Here is a 9,530-nt window from a genome sequence, read left to right as displayed (position 1 = left end):
TCTTCCCCCATCCAAAACCTTGATCTTTATACCCCTGTTAATTCACCCCAGATCCACTTTTCTGAAATACCGACTTCTTTCCTGGAAGGAAGTTCTAGCAGTGTCCATGTGTTTTTTCCCTCTCCCATTCCCCTTTCCCACGCCTCCTCCCCAAGCCCTCTTCCTCCCACAGATGGATGTCCCTGTCCCACGATGTCCCTGTTCTCAAATGTTGTACTTGTGTGCTTCTCTCTCTGCCCCCATCTTGTCTCCCACTCCCTTTATTTTGTCTTATCTGTCCGTTTTTTCTGTTTGTTTGTTTTTTTGGCATTTATGTTAGCTCTTACACGAGCCTCGATCTTGTATACAAAAAAATAATAATAATAAATAGAAATCAGAGGATGAAAGACATCCATGCCACAGTAATCCATTGCAGATCATCAATTCGAACCTGCATCCACAATATAAAGACCTTTGCACCAAGATCGAAATACCAAGCAGGTAAACCCAACACTAAGGGTTTATTTGTATGAACATTTCAACGTTTAGAGATTGTTTAACATTATTTTAAAATGTTTTCTCACTTGGATAGTTGTTGCAGCTTGGTGCTGCTTCTTCAAATCCTTCCTGGCCTGGTGTCCTCGGTAACCTGCTTGAATTGTTACAACGGCTTCTTCCTTTGATGGGTCTTCTAATAAACTATTCTTCATCCCGATTACATCGACCCCATGACGAGACTCCAAGTCATTGTAAAATGAAGGTGCTTCCTTGGTGGTTTTAGAGGAGACATGTGAATTGCTGCCACCATGATGACCCAATTGGGGGCGAATTACTTTCCCCTGCTGAGCCTGGTGCTGGTACTCAAGAGCTGATTCTCGATCACCTTCGAGACTTGTACGTGAACTTTGAGCGCTTGGTCTGTTGTCACGCAGCTGATGGCTCTGAGAACTCAATCTTCTGGAATTCATTTTGTTCTCAACTTTGTCTTGAAAATTAACGGTGTGTTTGACATTGTGGCTTTTCTTCAGCTTGTTCCCTGCCCTGCATCCATTGTAGTTTTCCTGCAGAGAAAAGGACCTTGGTCTGTTGTCATGCAGCTGATGGCTCTGAGAACTCAATCTTCTGGAATTCATTTTGGTCTCAACTTTGTCTTGAAAATTAACGGTGTGTTTGACATTGTGGCTTTTCTTCAGCTTGTTCCCTGCCCTGCATCCATTGTAGTTTTCCTGCAGAGAAAAGGACAAATAAAAATGACAGAAACTTTATTCAACCCATAACAGTGAATGAGTATTTGGATTAAGATCATTTGGAGATGGTTATCAACGAATAAACAAACAAGAAGACTTCATGCAAAGCAGATACTTGCAAAATCCACCTCCCTCCCCAAAAAAGGTAGCCATTGATCCATCAAATTGTCCATTTCATCAAGATTAATATTGACGATCTTGATTAAAGCTCAGATGCACAGAATAGGATGAAACCACAGGATGAAACACAGGATACACTCTTAGGATGAAAAGTTACGATTTTTCAGATGAAAATTAATGATTTTAGAAGTTTGACCTTGAGTTGACCTTTGTCCTTAAAATAGTTGGTTTCCCAATTCAATGAGGCACTATACAAATACTGTTAAATTTTCAAGTCAATCGGTTGAAAATTGATGACTTTTAAGATGAAAATTGATGATTTTGGAAGTTTGACCTTGAGTTGACCTTTTGACCCCAAAAAAATCGTTGGTTTCCCAATTTAGTGACTCAATGTGCAAATGCTGTTCAATTTTCAAGTCAATTGGATGAAAAATGGCGATTTTAGAAATCTGACCTCCAGATGACCTTTGACCTCAAAATCAATAGGCTTCTCAATTGTGAGGACCTCTACAACTTGGTGAAGTTTCATGACGACCAGTTTAGAATTGTGACCTGTCAGCAAGTGACAAACAGGCAAACAGACAGACAGACATAACAAACGCAACCGACCAATATACTTGAAAAATATTTGATTTTGCAAGTAATAACTAGAACGGCACTCAGTCGAGAGCATACCTCCGCCTGGTTGGCCATATCACTCAATGGTGAAGAATCACTTTTAAAATTCTACGAGCTGGATCTGGATCTTCACCAAAATGGAATCGATTCTTCCTTGTCACACATACGTCAGAGAGAAAGGAAAGATTTATTTATTATACCCAAAAGAGACCTGTTCAGCATTCCTATTTGAACCCAAAATCCCGTATACTGTGTTGGTTTGTTGGTTTGAACCCGTATACGACTCCATCTCCAGTGGCCTGCAAAAGTATTCACCCCCCCTACCAATAATGCCATATTTAGATCAATTACGAATTATATAGAAACAATTTTTCCAAATTAACTTTTTATTCATAAGTGCCGAGGTCAAACTAAACACTGTTTTAGCTGAAGGAGGTTCCATTTCAGGAATACCTGCAAAAAACATGTACAAATCAAAATTCATTGGTTGCAAAAGTATTCAGCCCCTTAGGTCAGTACTTGGTGGAAGCATCTTTTGTATTAATGACAGCTATGAGTCTTTTTGGGAAGGTCTCTATCAGCTTTGCACAGTGAGATGGTGAAATCTTTGCTCTAGTTCTGCCAAGGTTGATGAAGATCGTCGATGGACTTCAATCTTCATGTCTTGTTCAATTAGGTTCACGTCAAGACTTTGACTGGGCCACTCAATAACATTTATTCTCTTCTTATTCAGCCACTTCAGTTGATGAAGATCGTCGATGGACTTCAATCTTCATGTCTTGTTCAATTAGGTTCACGTCAAGACTTTGACTGGGCCACTCAATAACATTTATTCTCTTCTTATTCAGCCACTTCAGTGTGGCTTCAGCTTCGTGTTCAGATTATTGTCCTGCTGATATGTGAATCTCCTATCCAGTTTCAGATTAATGGTTGGCTCAAACAGGTTTTCATCAAGGATTCTCCTGTGCTCCGGCAACGTTCATTGTCTCATTTATCCTGACAAGGTTGCCAGTCCCTGCTGATGAAAAGCAGCCCCATTACATGATGCGGCCACCACCATGGTTTTTTTTTTTGTTTACAAGATTGAGGCTCTTGCAAGAGGCTTGACAGTAGGGATGGTGCTGACTGGGTGATGTGCGGTGTTAGGATTGCGCCAGACATAACGCTTTGAATTTAGATCAAAAATTTAAATTTTTGTCTCGCTGACCACAAAACTGTTCTCCACATGCCTGCAGTATCATTAAGATGCTTTTTCGCAAACTTTTAGTTTGTGTCCTGCCACTATTTTTCATGACCTAACCGTATATTATTTGGTGGTGAATCAAAGTTCATCAAAAGCAGTATCCACTTTTCACAAACATACAAGCTTTTAGCCATGTCTTTTTCAGTAATGCCTTCTTTCTTCCACCTGTGCACGGAGGTCTGGATGGGCGACCTGATCTGTGTGGAGTTGGTGGTACGATACGTCTTCCACTTCTTAATGGTCGATTTCACCAAACTCAAAGGAATAATGAGTGACTTTGAAATCTTCTTATAACGTTCTCCTGAACGGTGCTTCTCCACCACATTCTATCTGACTGCTTCTCCACCACATTCTGTCTGACTGCTTCTCCACAACATTCTGTCTGACATCTTTGGAAAGCTCCTTGGTCTTCATGTTTGCCTTATTGGTTGACCAAATGAGTTGCACCTTAAAACTCCTTAGACATAAGTGGGGGAGCTTAATTTTTAGGTTAAACCACTGATGCCATACAGGTGAAATCTATTATTCTAATTTGGTAATCTTTCAAACAAATGATGGGTTCCTGTAGTGATTTATGGTTAATTAGGCAAAGGGTTTGAATATTTAGGGTGGACAAAAAGACGTTTGAGGTGCTCAGACAACAATTTAATTATTTTTTATACAAAAAGCAACCGTCAAACACACTCTTCCTTCTTCTGGCTAACCCGGTACCGGAAATCCCTCGATCAACCAGAACTCAAGCATATTTACATATTATCTAACCAAAGGCAAGAAAGATGATGCTGCTACATTACTCCCCCTCCTGAAGAATTAATTGAACGGAAGACAACAACAACATCAGGCATTTTAAGGCCATTTTCCCTGCAAGAGCGGGGGTTAGCCTTGCGGTCCCCATGACAATGTTCTCCATTTTGCCCAATTTTCTGCATCTCCCCTTGTTAACCCCCTTGCCCGCATTTCTTCTTCGACCATCTTCAGCCAAGTCTTTCTCAGTCTTCCCCGTCCTCTACTTCCTTCTACATTCATTTCCATCACTCTTCTCAACCAGTCACTTTCATCCTTCCTCAACACATGACCAAACCAAATCAAACTGTTTATCTTCACAGCATCCATCACAGGCTCTATTCCCATCATCTTTCGCAATACATCATTTGTCTTCCTCTCTCTCAATGATACTCCACACATCCACTGAACCATTCGCATTTCCACGCTTTCCAGCCTTCGTTGCTGCTCTACGTTCATTACCCATGTCTTGCTCCCATAAATCATAACACTTCTCACACATGCAGCATACACCTTTCCCTTCAGCTTCAACGACACTCCCCTCCTCATCAGCACACCATTCAGTTCCCGAAGCTTCTTTCATGCACATCTCACTCGAGCAACCGTTGCCGAGTCTGATCCACCTTCTCCATTCAGCATGTCTCCTAGGTAACAAAATGTTTTCACACCTTCCAGCTTCACGCCGTCTCCAAGATCCAACTCAACATTTCCTCCATCTGCAGCTCTCTCTGTGCACACCTCACACTTGAATGTAGCTGCCACACTGGTTAATGACCCTCTCAAACCACAACATTTTTGATGAACCCACTCAGCGCACATTGTACATTGAATGGAATTCACTCTGACACCCTTCCTGCACACAGCACACGGCCACTTCCCAGTTCTTTCCACCTCACCACATGCTTTACCACTTGCCATCACCTTCGTTTTTCCGATATTCACCGTCAGACCTTTTGTCTCCATACAGTCCTTCCACTTGCTCATCTTCTCCCTCAGTCCATCCATTCTATATGCAATCAACACCAGATCATCTGCATACAACAACTCCCACGGTAAACCCTCCTTTACGTTCTGAGCCAGCACCTCCATCACAGCTACAAATAGTAGTGGACTTAGTATCGACCCCTGATGCACTCCCACCTTCACCTCAAACTCACCACTGTTCCCGTCCTTCGTCCTTACAGCTGTGCACGCTCTTTTGTACATTGCCATCACTACTCTGATCAACCATTCCTCCACTCCTAACTTCCTCAATGCCCATGTCACTACTTCACGTGGACCCCTATCGAATGCTTTCTCCAGATCAACAAACCCAAGAAACAACTTCTTCCTCTTCTCCATATACTACTCCTGCAACTGCCTCACAATAAAAAGCGCGTCTGTCATTCCTCTTCCTGGCATGAATCCAAACTGCATTTCGTCAATCTTCACTTTCTTCCTTATCCTCCTCTCCAAAACCCTTTCCAATACCTTCATTCCATGCTCCAATAACTTTATCGCTCGATATGAGCCACAGTCCAGAGGGTCACCTTTCCCCTTGTATAGAGGGACGAGGGTACTGACTTCCCAAACCATTGGAATGCGGCCTTCTTTCACCACCAGATTGCAGATCTCAGTCATTCTCTTCACACCCCAATTTCCCGCTGCCTAAAAACATATCTCCCACAACTCCCGTCGGCCCTCCCGCTTTTCTACTCTTCATTGCTTTTATCGCTTCCTCAACTTCCTTCTCGGTTATCTTCTCTGCCGATCCTAAAACTGGGTTACTCTCTATGTTGCCATCCCATTCATTCTCTGCATTCAACAGTATTTCCATATGTCTCTTCCATCTTCCTTTAATTCCATCTGGGTCCACAACGATTTGTCCCACTTCATCCTTCAAGCAACTCACCCCCATCACATCACACCTCTTTCGCTATCTGCTTTGCAATCCTGAATACCGCTCTCTGACCCTCTTCCAAATCCAAGCGTTCTCCAAACATTTTCCTACATGCCTCCTGTGCCTTTGCTACCTCTTTCTTTGCAGCCTTCTTGGCTGCCTTATAACTTTCATGCTCTGCCTTTTCTGCCCCCATACCCTTCGCCTTCTGCCACTACTTGAACTTCTTCCTCTTCTCGTCAATCTTCTTTCCAACGTCATCATCCCACCACCATGTTTCCGAGTGTCTCGGTGGTCCTTTTGTCCATCCACATACCTCACCAACGGCTTCCAACACTATCTTTCATTGACATCCAACCACTTTCAAGCTCAACCACATCATCCTCTACCATATTCAGCCTCTCTTTTAATGCCTCCCTCACTGTCACCTCTTTCAACCTCCACATCTTCATTCTCGGTTGGTACTTCACCCGCCGAGCTCTCCTCGCACCTTTCACCCTTATGTCGCAGACAACCAAGTGGTGCTGTGAAACAGCCTCCTCCCCCGGGATCACCTTTGTGTCCCGGAGGTGCCCCCTATCTCGCCTACACACCAGCAGGTAGTCAACGGTTGTCGTCGACCCACCTGACGTGTATGTAACAAGCTTATTATCCTCTTTCTGGAACTGAGTATTACAAATCAGCTCCATCAGCAAACTCCAAAATCCTTTCACCTTCTACATTTCTCACACCATATCCGTAACCCCCATGAACTCCCTCAAAACCGGCCATACTCCTTCCCACATGTCCATTTAGGTCTCCTCCGACCACAACAACTTCCTCATCTTTCACGTTTTCCATCAGCTTCTCTGTAGCACACCAGAACTTGTCCTTCTCTTCATCGCTCCCAACAACCTGCGGAGCATATCCCGAGATGATGTTCACCAAGAGCTTTCCAATCATCATTTCACCATCATCAACCTTTCACTCACTCTAGTCACACTCACCACACTGTCTTCAAACTCCTTAGAAAACAGGACACCAACACCATTCACGCCCTCCAGGCACCCTTGCCACACAAACTTGTATTTCTGTCCCTGCCTGCCCTTCACCATTCTCACACCACTTCCCTTCCATCTCGTCTCCTGCACACTACATATGTCCACTCTTCTTCTGATCAATACTTCCACCACTTCTCCTGATCTCCCTGTCATTGTCCCTACATTCCATGTCCCAAACCTCAGAAACCGATCTCCACGTCGGGCATCAGACGTTTCGTCGTCATAAATGGAATGATTTCCACCCTTGCTTCGATCGGGTTCCCCACCTTGAGTTTTGACGAGAGGGAGTGGGATCCCCCACGGGGTACTTCGGGCTGTACCCTGCCCATATGTAGTTGTAATTGTCATGGTTCTCTTTTTGAGGCAATGTTTTTATGGCCGGATGCCCTTCCTGACGCCAACCCTTTTAGTCGCCTCTTGCGACACGCAGGGATACGGTGTACCTATTCTAAACTGGGGTACACACCGGGTAATTGAACGGAAGGTACATATTGTTGTAGAATAAGAGATGTTGACTGTCCATGTAAAAATAAAATTCACAGCAAAGACAAATGGTCAACAGGACAATGTACTCTCACAAATATCATGGTGGGAAGTGTACATGACGCCCAGAGCGAGTCGTATACAACGGTACGTGTATTGTTGTAGTAGGTGTCGACCCATTGGTTAGTGGAAGGGTCGGCTCTGGTGCTGCATTTATGCAAAAGCTGGCTTAAAGCGATCTATGGAGACTGTCTCACAATCACCGTTAATATCAAGCCGTAGGTGATTTATAATAGCCGTAGGTGATTCTGTCTGTCTGTCTGTCCGGGGTGTGGCTCACTCCGTTCAGAAAGTAGCTCCACCCATTCTGGGAGAGGCTTCACAAACAAATATCCACCATTTTATTAACTCGCATTGCTTTGAGGCCTGTTTAGTTAGGCCCGTGCTGTCTTGCTCTCTCTCACAATTTTATTTCAACTCTAATTCGATATATCATGTCATTTTTCACAGTCGCGAACATAGTTTTAGACTCAGTGGAAAAAAACGGAAAGAAAATCCCATGAAAGTTTCCGTTTATAGAACGAAATGAATTCTCAAAGGCCTGTAATTTCAAGGCCATTGAGTCTCTCACACCTTTATCTCCAATCTAACTGACCATCTGATTTCATTTTTATCGATGGTTTTAGACTCGGTGTCAGAAATAATTGAGAAAATTCATGCACACATGGGAAAATGCCAAGATATATAAAGAAATTCACAGGACGATGTATCATACACGGTGCAAAAAGCTCAAAATGTCGACATGCATGAAAAATTCACTTTTTCTTTTCCGTTAAGATATATTACTTTTCCTTTGATGACAGTCGTCACAAAAACATCAACAATGATGCCGACATATATTTCTTCGTTGTTATTTCATTCAACATTATTATCCGGAAGTAAAGGTTCACGTGTTCATTTCACGTGTGCAAAAACAAACTCCATTTCACGTGTGCATGGACGTGTCATTCACATATCTATTATATATATCAAAGAAAGCTTTTGTTTGTTTGTTTGTTTGTCTGCACGCGCTAATCTCCTGAACGGTGAAAGATAGGAGGAAACCTCAAAAAGAAAAAATGTCGGGACGGGCACCGGGATAGTTATAGGCTAGGTGGCAAGGCCGGTCGAGGCCCGGCGAGGCCGGTCGAGGCCCACCTCGGCCGGGCTGGGCCCATTTCGCAATTAAAAGCTGAGCTGAATTATTGTAGTCAATCTTCTATGGCCGCGGGTAAAAGCTGAATTATAGTAGTCAATCTTCTTCGGCTGTGATAAAAGCTGAATTATAGTGGTAAATTCATTCAAAAAGAACACGGGCAACGCCGGGTGCATTCGGCTAGTGTAAAATAAATTGACAGATGGGAAATTGCTGAGAGATATTTCGTTCCGAGCGATTATACACTGTCCAAAGAAAAAAATTCGATATATCATTTTGATATTTGAGGGGGGAGGGGGAGCCAAGGGGGGAGGAGGGAGGGTAGAAGGGCACGTACACTTTAAACATGTATATACATGTGGGATGTGCGACATATACATGTGGGATGTGTGTCGATGTTGATGTGTGTGTGTGTGTGTGTGTGTGTGTGTGTGCACATTGTGTAGATGACATCATTTGTGCATCTGATAAATTGGCAATAACCATTTTGTGAAACTGAATGTGCAGGTGCAGCATCTAACTCGATATGCCGAAATGTCACACACCTCCATGCCTGTGGGATTCCCATGGGTGACCCCACTAGTATATGTATATATACGCCAATGTCTCTGTGGCTGTGTTCCATGTGCATGGCCACATCTCTTAAGTTACAAACTCCAAATTCGGGTACAAACACAACTTTGTGTGTGTGTGTGTGTGTGTGTGTGTGTGTGTGTTACATAGGCCATGTGGTCGCGTCCTCACCTGGAGGTGTAGGGGGCCGGGGATACACATTTACATAAACTCTCTATGTAAATAAACAAACGGTACACATTTTCCGAAACTCTCCATGTAAACAAGCATTCTGAGTATTGCGCTGCAATACATGACCCCTACCGGCAGTCTGTCGTCCGGAAAACTCTTGGGGAAATTACCAAGGGTTATTTATCCACAGGTTCCGAAT

The sequence above is a fragment of the Myxine glutinosa genome, chromosome 2 (assembly GCF_964187855.1).
Source record: "Myxine glutinosa chromosome 2, kmMyxGlut1.1, whole genome shotgun sequence".
NCBI classification, from domain to species: Eukaryota; Metazoa; Chordata; class Myxini; order Myxiniformes; family Myxinidae; genus Myxine; species Myxine glutinosa.
This window is presented reverse-complemented; position numbering follows the sequence as displayed.